Genomic DNA, 14230 nt, shown 5'->3' on the forward strand with positions numbered 1-14230 from the left:
TGAAAAGAAAATTCTAGACCAAGTACTTGGAGGATGTAGCTGGGGTCAGGCTACACAGGACCTTGAATGCCATTCCAAAAAGCCAGTGATTCCCAAGGGGTGTTCCACAGAGCACAGTTTCTGTAGGATCTTAACAGGGGTTAAACACAGTGTTGTACGGCCAAAAAAGTTTGGAAAATACTAAATTAAAAACGTTCTTTACTCCAGGACTGTTCAGAGCCTTGAATAAATTTATGTTCATAATGAACATCCCAGAAAGGTACAAAATTCACAGCATTTCCCAGATGTATTTGAGCACAGAATATCTATTTTATTATATTGTCTTTCCTAAAAAGCAACTGGCAGACTACCGTTCTATAGACTATACTTTGAGAAACAGTGCTGTTTATGGTTGGAAATATTGACAACAGAGCCAAACTTTAGGAAAACTGAGCTGACAACAGTGGAAAAGGCTTCTGAAGAGGGAAGTGAGATGGAGAGAAGAAGACCAGATGGAGGGCCATGGAAAAGGTCCTGGCGAGGGGTCATGATTACCTGAAGGTGAGTCCTAGAAGTGGGAATAAAAATTCACAAATCCATATATACTGTAAAAAAAGTACATTTTGGGAACAATTGAGGAGTATTGGACACGGATTGGGTTTTAGACGGTTTTAAGAAATTATGGTTAATTTTATATGTCATAGTTGCATTGTGGTTATTGCTTTTTTAAAAAAATCTTTATATATTAGATACATTCTAAAGTATGGGTGAAATGATTTACTTTAAAAGAATGCAGCTTTTAAAAAGGATTAGATGAAACAAGCATAGCAAGATGTTAATAAGGTTGATGAGATATTATTTTCTTGGTTTTTGTGTATGTTTGCATGTTTCCAATAATAAACAGTTAAAAATAAAGTGACTGTGAGAAAATTTGGGAAGGAATATTCTTCATCATCTTAGGTTGGGTTCTTTGGGAAATCGGCTCTGAGGTGGAAATTGGCATGCAGTGCTCTTGAGATTAAACCCTATGAAAGACAAGAGGAAGGAGAACCGGGCCTGAGGAGATGCTGCGCTGTGATGTAGTCACAACAAAGGCCTGAGATGCTTCCAGCTGCCATGGCCCCTCAGATCACCTGATTTCAGGGGACCAGGCCCTATCCACCTCTCGCTGCCCTCCCATCTACATTGGATTGTGAGCTGTCCCTAGAGAAGAGCATGACCAGGACAAGGTACGATTTGGCTGACAATTGCCAGAGAGGGACTCCAGTAGTCAAGACTCCAAGGTTTCAGCAGTTGAGATAAGGCAACCCTCAGTCCTGAAGGGTGAGTGTGGGCAGAATCCTATGGCACCCATCACACTTTCATTGCTTCATCCTTAAACATTTACAGCAGTGACATTTTTGTCCTATTTGTATGCAGTTGATGGTTGTGTTTGTGTGTGTTTTGTTGGCTATTATAAAAATGTGGTGTATTTACATAAAAAGGGCACGTGTTGACAAGAAATAGATCTATTGCTTTAAATTCATCTTGCAAGTGGTTTTCATTGAAATAGCAGGAAACTAATGTCCTTTTAAAACTTTATTAAAATCATCTGGATATACTCAACCTAATAAAAGCTGAGTACACGGCTGCTGGACTTCCTGTAGCTTTAGATATGGAGTAAAAAGAGGTTTAAGTGATATCCTACATTTGAAATTGTGGAGAAGGATATGTTGTTATTGCCCTAAGAAAATATGTCCTTTATGAAGTAGATTCAAAAATACCATTTGGGCTCCATTTCTGTTGGCGTGACTTTTTGAGTGTCTTTGGCATTCTGTCCAGCGTGGTCTCTTTGTCTCTGTGTGTTTATATACATCAGTGCTAGTTTACGGGGACTGCTGCGTTGCCTAGTTCAAGCTAAGATATTTCACCTCACCACTCGAGAAAGGTCAATTCCAAAGTGAACCTTTATAAAGAGCTGCGTCACCTTGAGCTTAAGAATCGTTTCAATTTTCTCTTCCGAAAAGGCAAGTTGAGCCTCCATCTTAATTGAATTGTATTTAATCTAGCCACTTTCATGATTAACTACAAATAGGAGCTTTGGGAGGGATGGGGCAGCCATATTTAATGAGGTCACTCAGGTGACCAGGTCTCTTTCTGGGGCACTGTGATCCTTTCCTAACTTTTGGCAAAAAACGGTCAAATAATTTGCACCCCGTTTCTGAGTTACTTTAGAAAAACACCATTGCTGTTCATTAAGGATGTAAACGCATGTAAATTCACCCAAATACACACCCTCCCCAATCCAACCTGCAGCCTCAGTTACATTTGATTCCAGGGCTTTGAAATACAAAGGAAAACACTGAACACAGTGGGGTCAAACTCCGCTGCAACAGGGAACTAGGAGGAAGTCTTGAATAGCATTGCTCTGGCCAACATACACAAGCTTAACATTACTCTTTGAACCTATGGCCATGTGCTTTAAAGATGAATATTTTGCCTGTGAAAAATTAATGTCCCAGAGCTCTTACAACCATTGTTTCTTTGTGAAATGGAGTATGCAAAATGTCTTTTGAAAAAGCAACCTTTTGGTGAATAGATTGCTTCTCCCCTTTTGGCTTTTACTACTAGTTGGAAAGGCCCCTAAAGAAGCATTAAGCAAATGAGCAAATAGTTATAAAAGAGCCAACCAGATTCACAGGAGCATGGAGATGGACAGAGCCAGTGAGGGAGACCAATTTTCGTCCTTGTGTGAAACAAATAAAATGTCTCATCTCCTACTTTCTTTTCTTGATCTTTTAAAAATGTAAAGGCTCATTGCTCTTTTCTTGGTTAACAGGTTTAGTTTTAAACAAAGAAGTCTCCTTTTGAAGGCCAAAGTAAGAAGAGTCATGCTAAGAAGAGAGCTGGCCCTAGAGCTCTGTGAGTTATCAGGTAAATGTTATGTCTGGAGTAGAGACTAAGATAACCAAGCCTCATGGGGCCTTGGATCAATTTAATTTTGATGAATGACCAGTTTGGTAAATATTATTTACATTACTACACACAAGTCGGGTCTGTTCCATTCATGTTTGAACAACCCACATAGTCTGTTCTGGAATAGCTTCTCAAGTAATCCCCACGGGCTGGCTTTCCCCACTGTTAACTCACAATTAGAAGGATAATTAGTAATGAGGGCGCTTTGCCTTTGAACTAAAAATGAAAACATGAGCGAATAGCTCAATAATCTAGAATTCCAGCAATTCTTCAACCACAAGATCTCAAAACTATATTTTCAATGATAGACAAGGGTAGTAGAATTACTTTTTAAATTTTGCTTCTGCTTTTTTTTTAAAAAATGACATTCTTAAATATTATAGGATTTAAAAAGAAAAAATTTTCAAACGTAGTCTTATCTCTTTAACGCAATGTTTTTGTTTCTCTGCATTTTTTCCCACTCTTTATCTACATATATTCATTTATTCATTCACTCACTCATTCACCCTTCAAGTATTTATTAAGCACTTGATACACGTCAGTCAGTGGTTTCAGCCAGGGATCAGCAAATGCTTTCTGTAATGTGCCACACAGTGAAAGACTTCGGCTTTAAGGGCCCCATGGTCTCCGTCACAACTACACAGGTCTGCCATAGTAGGACAAAAGCAGCCACAGGCAATATGTAAACAAATAGGTCTGGTGGTGTTCCAATAAAACTTTATTTACAAAAATAGGCAAGGAGTTAGCAGGCTGCACGTTGCCAAACTCTGCCACAAGGCCTTGGGGCTATACAAACCAACAGAACAAAATCTCATTGAACAGACATTGCAATTGAGGGAGGCAGATAATAAATAGCAAACAAATAATCTCAGAGAGCAACTAGTACAATGAAGGAAAAACGTATTTCTCATGTTAGAATGACAGCATACCTTCGGTTTGGCGTTCTGCTCTACTCACTGTTATTTGGTGAATGTTTTCTATGTCGCTGCACACTCTTCATTTTTACTGATGTTCTTGGCCTCACAATATCCCGCCTTGTTGGTATCTCAGATTTTACTTAATCCTTCCTCAATGTTGTACATTTAGCTAAACTTAATTTATGAGCATACATATGAAGACAGAAAATACATCAAAGTGTTCATCTTATAATAAACTTCTTCTAAATTCTTTGGTTTTGCTTTGGACAGGGAAGCCCAGAAATTCTAGATCAGGACAAAGGCACCATGAGGGAGGCGAAGGTGAGAAAGTTTAGCCCTGTGCTAAGAACATTTTTGTTAGTGTCCAATATCCTACAGTTTCAGGGTGGGCCTGAAAATGGGGATCCAGAGGGCTAGATTGTTCTGAACAAAGGCAGCAGACAATGGGAGCCTCACGCTTCCTATTCAGGGTCTGTGTTTTTCCACCAGGCAATAGCCCCTCACGATTTAATCCATTAGGAACAAAATTGCTCAAAGATGCTCCTGTTCAAATTTATTAAGCACTGATCGAGTGCTTGGATGTAAAGCATAGTGCATGGCCCTATGTTATGGGAAGGATGTACGGATGACTATGACAAAGCCCCTTCTCCTTGTCTCCCAGGTGGACACAGGGACCTGCAGGGATAGGAGAGGTTCTAGGTCAACTGTGTCAAGTGATAGATATATGAGAGGTAACCCCTTACTCCCTCTGTTCGATGTTCAGCACACAGGAAGGGCTTTACACCCAATGCCCCACGAAGGCAATGCCTAGGAGCAATACTTCTCTTTCAGAAGTGTTTACTCCTTATTTGCTCTTCTTCTTGGGTCGGTGGGATTGGAGAAGCATGGCGATGCAGTGTTTTCTGTATTCTTTTTTCAGATACTGATAATTACAAACATATATCAGAGTTTCTATGTGCCAGACACCAACATTTTCATTTTTTCAATCCTCACCACAGTCCTGTGAGGTAGTACTATTATCTTCCCTATTGTATAGATGAGGAGACGGAGTCACAGAAACACCGAGAGACGTGTATTGCTGCTTGGCTAATGAATGGCACAGTCAGGTTTTTTCATGCAGTCTGACTCCAGCATCTGTGCTCTCAACTTCTCTGCTCTATGATTCACCTGAGGGCTGAGAGTATTCTGCCAGATCTTCCACGATGTAAACACCCCTGGGACAGGTACAGGGTCCAGGCCTTGCTCATAACCCGTCTGTCCCTGATGAAGGCAAAAGAGCAAGAGTGATGTACAGATACACAGCTTTCCTCGGCTGATGTGTCCCAACTGCTGGATTTGGCAGAGGTGGGCAGAAAAGCCCATCTATGTTCTTGAAATCAGGAACATGGGTTGTAAAACTAATATTTTCATCTCTCTTGGTTTGACTCCTGTATCAATTTTCTCAAATACTCGTTCCCAACTTAGAGGAAAAGATGTGATTACTTCTCATCTTAAACCAGTGACGTAATATAGGTATGAATAATAGTAGTAGTGAAAAGTAGCTAACAATAATGATCATATTGCAGGCTTGTGCTGAGTGCCTTAGCTAAGAGTTATCTCTTCGCGTCTTCACCACAATCCCAAACAAGTAGGTTTGACATGTTATGGAAGAGAAAAGGGATTAAATTTTAGGTTGTCAAATAGGCTTCTGATAAATAAAAGGGTAATGACTGTTTAATTGGCTACACGATGTATTAACAGGCAAACCCAACAGTTGATTGCAATGGTCTTTGATGTTAACATCAAATAATTTTGCTTTTCACAGAGTCACTCACAATAGTTGATATTTAATATTGTCTGGGAGCACTCAAAGGTCAAAAATAACAGTGGTACTGGCCAGCAAATAGTAGAATGAGATTAGGTTAAGATGTTTCATTTAAAAGTTTCTTTGATCTGTCCACCTCTTCCCATCTTCTTTGGCGTCGCCCTAGTCAGGCCACCATCATCTCTCACTTGTGCTACTGAGACAGCCCCCATATTGTCAACCATATATATTCTTGACCATGCCAAACGTCTTCTCCATAAAGCAGAAGCATGACCTTGCTAAAAGTCACTCTCCTTGCTAAAAGCAATCCAATTTTTCTTAGGATGAAGACCAAAATTCTCAACACACCTTTCAAAGCTCTGAAAAGTCTGGCCCGAGTGCCTCTCCAGCCTCATCTCCGCTCTCCCCCGTGTCTGTACACTGGTTTGGTTAACTCCGCTATCTCATCCTCCTTCCCAACCTACTTATTATTCCCTCTCCCTGAAACATCCTTCCTTATCCCAGTTTTCACATCTACAAACATACTTGTCCTTCAGGCTTAAGATTAAATGGTGCTTCCTCAGAATTTCTTCCCCGCCAGCCTAGAGTAGTAGGGCTCCGTTAGGGGTCCTTATATGATCCAGTTCCTATACTTCATAGGACTTATCTCAATTTGTATTTATTTGGTTTTTGTAGTTACTTGCTTTTGTCTGACTTCAACTGAAATAAAGCTCCAGGAGGGCGAGATCCAAATCTGTCTTGCTCACTGCTCTAGTCTCAGTGCCTAGCACAGTGCCTGGCACATACTCACCCAGTAGATATTGTTGAAATGGGGTCACTGAATGGGGCTGTGCAGGCTGTGTACTGCCCAGTTCCAGGGGCACTATCCACGTAGACAATGATATCCAATGGTGCTGCCTAGAGATGTGAAACACAGCAACCCTGTAATGGATGAAAGAATGAATAGATGAATAAATAAATGGATGAGTAAATGAAACCATTGGTACAGAATTGTCTTATTGTCGGAAAACTATATTCGATGTCCAGTATTTCCTACAAACTATAAAATCCCATAGGGTTATATACGCCTTGCATATATGTCACATGGGAGCAGTTATTTTGGCATTTATGTGTTCCCAATGAGATCTCTTTTGCCCTTATTTGAATTCCACATACACTTTTTCATAATCTTGAACTTGGTCCACACCCTCCAGGTGCCCATATAAAGTCCCACTTTGGCTTTTTAATTCTACAGGGCCCTCATTTTGGACTTGCAGGTGAGAAAGAGCTGAAGCTGCATTCCATTTGTGAGCTGAAGTACACTTTTAATATAGTATTTTTATTCAATGGGGCCCCTGAGTAATATCTGCTATGTATTATAATATGCTGGTAAAATATATACGCTCATCAGGGGAGGGAAAAAGTGACACCCAAAAGAAGATTATAGATCACTGTGCTGAGAGCTGGATTAGCTGGCACAGGGGACTTCGAGTAACTAAATGTCTTTTGGAAATAATAAATCGTGGCCATGATGCCAACCTCCAAGTCTTGCCAAACATCTGCATTCTGTTTACGACCCAGGGCTTCCCTTCAGCAGAAATTGAGCCATGATTATTACTAATACCATTTATTAATACATTTATAAAGGGCAATGGCTTAAAAAGTAAAATGGGGATTGTTTTGCATGCATTTAGGTCAAGCGAACCATGGTTTCTTAGCACCGAAGATGCCTATATCATCCCCAGTACTGTCACCATTTCACCTTGTAACTCATATTCCTGCATTCCCCAAAGAGACTATAAGCTCCCCAAGGACAAGACCCATGCCTTGAGTTTGTTTTTGTATCTAGCTCACACATACTTGACAGTGCCTGCACGTACAGGGTTTGCAGGTCTTGATATTCATGGGATGACAATGAAGTCACTAAACCCAACGGTTTATTTAAACCAGACTTAAAATTCCACACTGTCCCCAAAACATCACTACATTGATTTTTCAAACTAAGAACAGATCATAGACTTGAGCAAGTTTCTCATCTGGACTTAACCTATGAGATGGTAGACACCCTGATGAGCCACTCATAAACCCCTTGAGGAATGAAGGACTTACTCTCCCAGCCGCTAGGAGTGCTGCCAGAAGGCAACCCTTGGTTGTCAGCCCACTTTGGGAAAAGACTGCTGAGGAGAGCTGCCTTGCCCTTTCAGGGGCAGCCTCAGCCAATAACTGGCCAACGCTAGTGTATAAAGGCCAGGTCCTCTCTCTGCAACTGAGGACAATGCTGCAGGGCCACTCCAGCTCCAGAGCTTCCCCTGGGGTCAGCAGAGGCCTTTGCTGAGAATGCAACCCAGCCCAGTTTCTCCCTCTGCCCCATCCTGCTTCCATCCCACTCGTATCCACAAGTGTTGATCCCAAAAGCACTTCCTAATAACCCTCCTAAATGCTAATATTTGTCCCAGAGTTAGCTTCCCATGGAGCACAGCCTATAACCCAACCCTCTACATTTCAACAGAGTTCAACACAAAGGAATCAATTCAAGGACTTTTTTCCCCATTAGAACAATCTAGTAACAAATGACATTATTATTTGAGAAAGCGACTGGATCTTGGTCGCAGCTGCAGCAGAGGGCTGGATTCACACTATTGATGTTAGACAACAGAAAGACTCTCTCATAGCCAGGAGTAACAGGCAGTGTTTTCCTACATTGCAGGGGAATGCTGCTCCCCAGACAACATTAGGAATTTAGGAAATTATGGTGCTGAGACAAGCACACACAATTATGAGCAGTGTCAAGAGTTCTTGCACTTTTTAATTGACCTCCAGAACACTTTTTTTCTTTAATGCCTGGTTGTTTTTTGTTTATATGTAATTCCCCAAAATATGCGCTAACAAGACAACCCTTTAAGAAATCTCCAAGACCCAGAGGATTAAAAAGTCATACATTTCCCCTTATAACTTTTGTAACAAAATGTAACTACTGCTGACACTCTAATATAATTATATTTAATAATCTGTTATCAATACTGATGACACTCTTTATAGGAGTCAGCAAACTACGGGCGGTGGGAGAAATCCAGGCCACCGCGGGCAGAATCTGGCCACATCCATTCATTTACAGACTGTCTATGGCTGCTTTCATGCTACAAGGGCAGAACTGAATAGTTGTGACAGAGACCACATGGCCCACAAAGTCTAACTCTTACAATTTGGCCCTGCACAGAAAGAGTTTGTTGACCTCTGCTTTAGTATATTAATATTTAGCGATCCCAACATAGTATTAAATGAAGTAAGAAAATTTTGTTGAAGGAACGTAACACACACCAAGAAAAGTTATCTCTGGTCATCGAGATTAGAGGTGAAGTTTCGTATTTTTTTCTTTTTTCTTTTTTGTATTTTCCACAAGAAACATGCATTTTTTTAAATAAGAAAATCAATAAATGCTATTTACTATGGGATTTGTGTTCTTTTCTTCAAAACCATTTAGAATTTTGTCATTCACTAGCCATCTGTAAAAAAAATGTATTTGTGTAAAGTCCAGTTAGAAAGAGCTCTGAATGTGTGCATATTGAAGGGTTCATTTCTTAATACCCCCCATGTCTAAGGAAACTATGTACACAATGCAGTGTAGAGGAGCTTGTCCAGCTACTGGATTAAGCATCCAGTTGGCTATCAGAAGTTGAAAAACAAAGCAACGACAACAATCCTAAGTTGTTTTTGGGACAGCTGGCTCCATTTGGTAAGCTTATACACAGTATGCTAAGAAATATGGTTTATTCAGCCTCTGGTTTCTAATGCTTTTTAAATTTTCCCATCGATGTAGAAAAACAGCCCCCATTTTCCAAAACCAAGCCATTTCTGGACTATAAAAATAACACAGGGGACATTATAATAATATTTGTTGTTAGTGACTTCAATTGTGACTCCTAGCGATGCTGTGTACAGCACAGCGGAAGCCTGCCCCGTCTTTTTGCGCCATCCTCGCACCTTCCGTCGCTGTGTCAGACAATGCTCTGCTGCTGTTCATAAGGTCTTCATGGCCAATCTTTTTTGGAAATGGGTGGCCAGGTCTTTTTTCCTACTTAGTCTGGAAGCTCTGCTGAAACCTGTCCACCATGGGTGACCCTGCTGGTATGTGAAATCCTGGTGGCATAGCTTTTAGCATCACAGCAACACACAGCGGCCACAGTATGACAACTGATAGATGGGTGGTGTGGTTCCCTGACTGGGAAACAAACCCAGGCCTCAGTGGTGAGAACACCAAATCTTAACCACTAGACCCCCAGGGCTGGCTCTATAATAATATAGCCAACCATTTTTGAGCAATTTTCTTAATAAATAGCAAGCCTCACACTCAGTGCTTTTTACTAGCATCCTCTCAACAAACAGGTGAAAAATACTCTCTCAGCCTATTTTTCAGATGAGGAAACTGAACCTGAGGCACGCTGAATAGGTGGCCAAAGGGTCACCAGCGAACACGTGGCTTAGCCAGAAGTCAAGCCACTTCTCTCTGACTCCAGAGCTCTGAGTCCAAGCTCACCAAGCTGTGCTGTCCTCTGACCATTTGCATGTCCCAAAACATGCTACATCCCCAATCCCCACCTTGGCAGAATACCTATCTGCAGAATGACCAAAAGACTGTGCTCTCTACTCCATTAAATAAGGACTAGAACGAGGAAGCAGGAATTGTGGCTTTGTGATTTTGCGATTTCACATATCAAATTATCTGGGGACAGTATTTTTAGAGCTGATATAAAGCAGTAGTGGTGGACTGTTTCTATGTAATACCAAAACACTTCTTATTTTAAATAGCAGTTTCAGGAAATTTTTTCATATGAATATACTGTAAGTCCAAATTGATTTCTTTATTGAAATAAATATTAAATTTTGTATAGAAGTCATATTTGCCTAACCTGATTTTACATATTAATGTCACATAGAAAAATATCAGAATATCGTTTATATTTTCATTTTATTCCATTCTCTTAGGCATTTTTAGAGTGCTATGTCTTTGCCCACTAAAAACCAAGGGCTTTTTTTTACTTTTTGGATTAAAGTGGGTAGCAACCATGGATCTGTGTGGATGCTGGAAAACATATCTATTCGTAATTGATTCTTTCCTATTACTAAATCAAAACAGAATGAGTCTTTGATATTTTGAAATTAATATTACTTAGCCACATCACATGAAAAGTCAATTATTGCCAAATCCTTCCAATATGCACTAATATAAAGAAAAAATAAAATTTGGATTTGGAACTGAAAAAAATGTTGACAGTTTCCTCTCAAATTGTGGCAATTGGCATCTCCATTTAAAAACACTAATAGATGAATAAAAATAGAATATATTTTCAAGCGCTTACGAGTGCCAGGCTTGACAAACTGTCAAAAAAGTAGGTACTCTATCATTATCCCCATTTGACAGAGGAGAAGCCTGAGGTTCAGAGAGGTTAAGAAACCTGCCCAAGGTCCAACAGCCATAAAAGAGCAAAGCTGGGATGTAAATTCAAGTATATTAGATTCTAAGGCAGAATTTCTCAACGTCAGCACTATTGACGATTTGGACTGGATAATCCTCTGTTGTTGGGGCTGCCCTGGTAGTGGAGGATGTTTAGCAGAATCCTTGGCCTCTACTTATTAGTTGCCAGTAGCACCTCCCCACGTGACAAGTTATAAGAACAAAAAGTGTCTCCAGACATTGCCAAATTTCCCCCAAGAGGGCAAAATCACCCCTGGTTTAGAACCACTGCCCTAAAGTTCCTGTCTTAAGCACTATGCTTTTCTGCCTGCCTTTCAGTTTAGGGCAAGGTCGCCCTTGCAGAACTGGTCCCCAACAAGCCTGTCACAGTCTATGCACATCTGGGCCTCAGCCAATTTAGTTTCTCCCTCATTTTACTTAGGAAGGAAATGTCGGGCGCCCACAATCTGGGGTGGTTTGGGATATATACCCAAAGCTAAAATTAATAAAAAAATAATGAATTGCCTTGCTCTCATTGCCAGAAATCTGAGCCAGAACTGGATCCATGTGTTCAGAGATGAGCCTGTTAAAAAGGGAGGGTAGCGGGAAGACTTATTCAAACTCAGAGTACTCACTATTTCACTTGGAATTAATTTGATGAAGAAATAGAATAAGAATTGCAAAGTCATCAAAGATGATGGCTTTTCCTTTATGACCCTTGGCACCAGAACAAAGAGCCTATTTTTGTGGTTTTTCGGATTTCCAGAATCAAGGGAATAAAAATGTTTAGGTAATGTTTGGATGGTTTAGAGACTGAACGTACATTAGTGATAGGCCAATTAATATCTGAACAGTTCAAAGAGGCAATTATTTTAATTTATAAATCACTTCAGAGGTAGGGAGCTGCCATCCATTAATGTGGTTTGTACAAATAAGAGTGCTCATTGTTATGTGTGTTTGTGTGTGTGCGTTTCTACCCATGTCATTCTATCTGGCCTGAGTTTTCCGAGCAGATCGCATACCTCCGTGATTATGTATTTGTCTCTAGAGCACTGCCAAATACATAAAGCATTGTATCTGCAATTTGACCCTTGGCTGAGACCACCCTATTTTTCGAGTTTTCACTACGCTGAAAGGTACCACCAGGCACAATGTTGCTTCCAGAAACGAACTTCTTACATTACATCTAAATGGCAGCGTCTGGGAGCTAAGACTCTTGGGGCCATTACAAAGCCTCTTGGTAATCATTCAAAAAGGGGAGAGAGCCCAGTGGGCTTATCAGACAATTTGACAGTTGGTAAAAAGTCTCCAAGTGACAATTCAGAGCTTTCCTTTAAAACCGTGTAATAAGCATCTCTGTATTTTATTATTATTTTTTTAAATTACCGAGTGATAGCAAAGCATAGTGCTCAGCGCTAGGGTCTAAGAGTATGCAAGACAAAAACAGTCTTGTGAGGGAGGCAAACTAGGAAGCTGGGAATTACTCTATAGTCTGATGAGTGCTATAAAGGGTACAGTATAACTGGGGAAGCCCAAACTGGAGAAACTGGTAGTTGAGGAAGCTTCCAGAAGGAAGTGGTCTCTACTTCAAAGTTGAAAGATGAGGGGCCGGCTCCGTGGCCGAGTGGTTAAGTTTGCGCACTCCCCTGCAGCGGCCCAGGGTTCGGATCCTGGGTGGGGACATGGCACAGCTCGTCAGGCCACGTTGAGGCGGCGTCCCACATCCCACACCTAGAAGGATCTGCAACTAAGATATACAACTGTGTACAGGGGGGGTTTGGGGAGATAAAGCAGGAAAAAAAAAAAAAAGACTGGCAACAGTTGTTAGCCCAGGTGCCAATCTTTAAAAAAAAAAAAAAGCTGAAAGATGAATAGGTGTTAGTTTGGTGAATTGGAGGCAGAGGGATGGGACATGGGAAAAGGCCCAGAGGCAAGCGAGAATGTGGTGATTTCAGGAAACCGAGGGAAAAATGGCTGGAGTCTAGAGAGGAAGGGAACTGAGGGACAAGCAAGGAAGCTAGAGATATGAGCTCAGGCAGGATTGTAAAATATTTTCCAAGTCATGTTAAAGAATTTGACTTTATCCTAAGGGCACTGGCATCTGATGGAAATGCTTTAAGCTAGAGAATGACATGGTCAGATTGGCAAAAACGGGGGAAGTGATGAGGGGCTGGGGTGTGGAAGGCAGTTCATGGCTTATATCAGTGGGCTCAAGAACTGGAAAGAGGGAGCTTAGAGGTGATGTTGAATGGAAATAAGAGAATTTAGTTAAGACTAAAAAAGATCTAGCTAATAATAAATTCACCGATAACCATTCCCATTTAACTTTTAACTTCCCCTTCCCTTTTAACTTAGGACACTTCCATTACAAAAAATAAAAAGACAATTATATAATCTATATTTATGTCCTTGGTTTCATTAATTTAACATTGCAAGTATTTATTGAGCATCTACTATATGTCTGGTGCTGTTCTAGCTGCTGAGGAAACTATTGCAGACCAGAGACCATTCCTCCTTTCAGTGTGCTTTCATTTTAGTGATGAAGACAGACAGTAACGGGAAATCAAAGCACAGATATTCAGACAGCAATCAATGCTGTAAAGATGAGAAATTATGAGGTTATGTAAAAGGTCATACCCAGCAGAGAGGAAGGACTCTTTGAGAAGGTGACATTTCACCTGAGACCGGAACAAAGTAGAGCCAAGCCTGAGAAGATCAGTGGAGTAGGCATTCCAGCCAAGGGAAGAGCAATGGCCTTGAGGTTGGGGTGATCACGACCTTCTGGGGAAGTAAAGAGCCTGGAGGGACACATCATGGAAGGCCTCATGGGCCATGGTATGGCATTTGAGTACTATTCTGAGGGCAGTTTAGATCTTGGAGTCAGTCCCTTTTATGATTAGACATTATTAAACCCATTGGTTGGAATAAATAAAAGTCCTTCTTTGAGCTGTGGTACATCCCCATATTCAATGATGAAAACGTTTCATTGTGAGATTTCTACTTTCTACTTGGAGATGATATACCTTTAGGTGCACCACACTTTGTGGGAAGAACAGACCAAATGGCCTGAGTAACAGCCCTTAAATAGGGCAGCGATTATTTATGCCCAAAGAATAGGCTGCCAGGCACTGACCAATTGTCCAA

General features: G+C 40.8%; 1 long non-coding RNA gene across 6 annotated transcripts in view; it reads right to left on the reverse strand.

Annotated features, from left to right (window-relative positions):
• LOC124245141 (uncharacterized) overlaps positions 1-14230 on the reverse strand; it is a 372527-nt gene that overhangs the window by 215123 nt on the left and 143174 nt on the right. For 5 of the 6 annotated variants that reach the window (XR_006890189.1, XR_006890185.1, XR_006890193.1 and 2 more), the window contains exon 3: positions 6446-6576. This is a non-coding gene — a long non-coding RNA (uncharacterized LOC124245141). Of the gene's footprint in view, positions 1-3644; positions 5112-6445; positions 6577-14230 lie in introns of those variants that run through there. The other variant, XR_006890188.1, reaches the window with a different exon arrangement.

This window comes from Equus quagga, chromosome 1 (assembly GCF_021613505.1).
Source record: "Equus quagga isolate Etosha38 chromosome 1, UCLA_HA_Equagga_1.0, whole genome shotgun sequence".
In the NCBI taxonomy this organism is placed as follows: domain Eukaryota; kingdom Metazoa; phylum Chordata; class Mammalia; order Perissodactyla; family Equidae; genus Equus; species Equus quagga.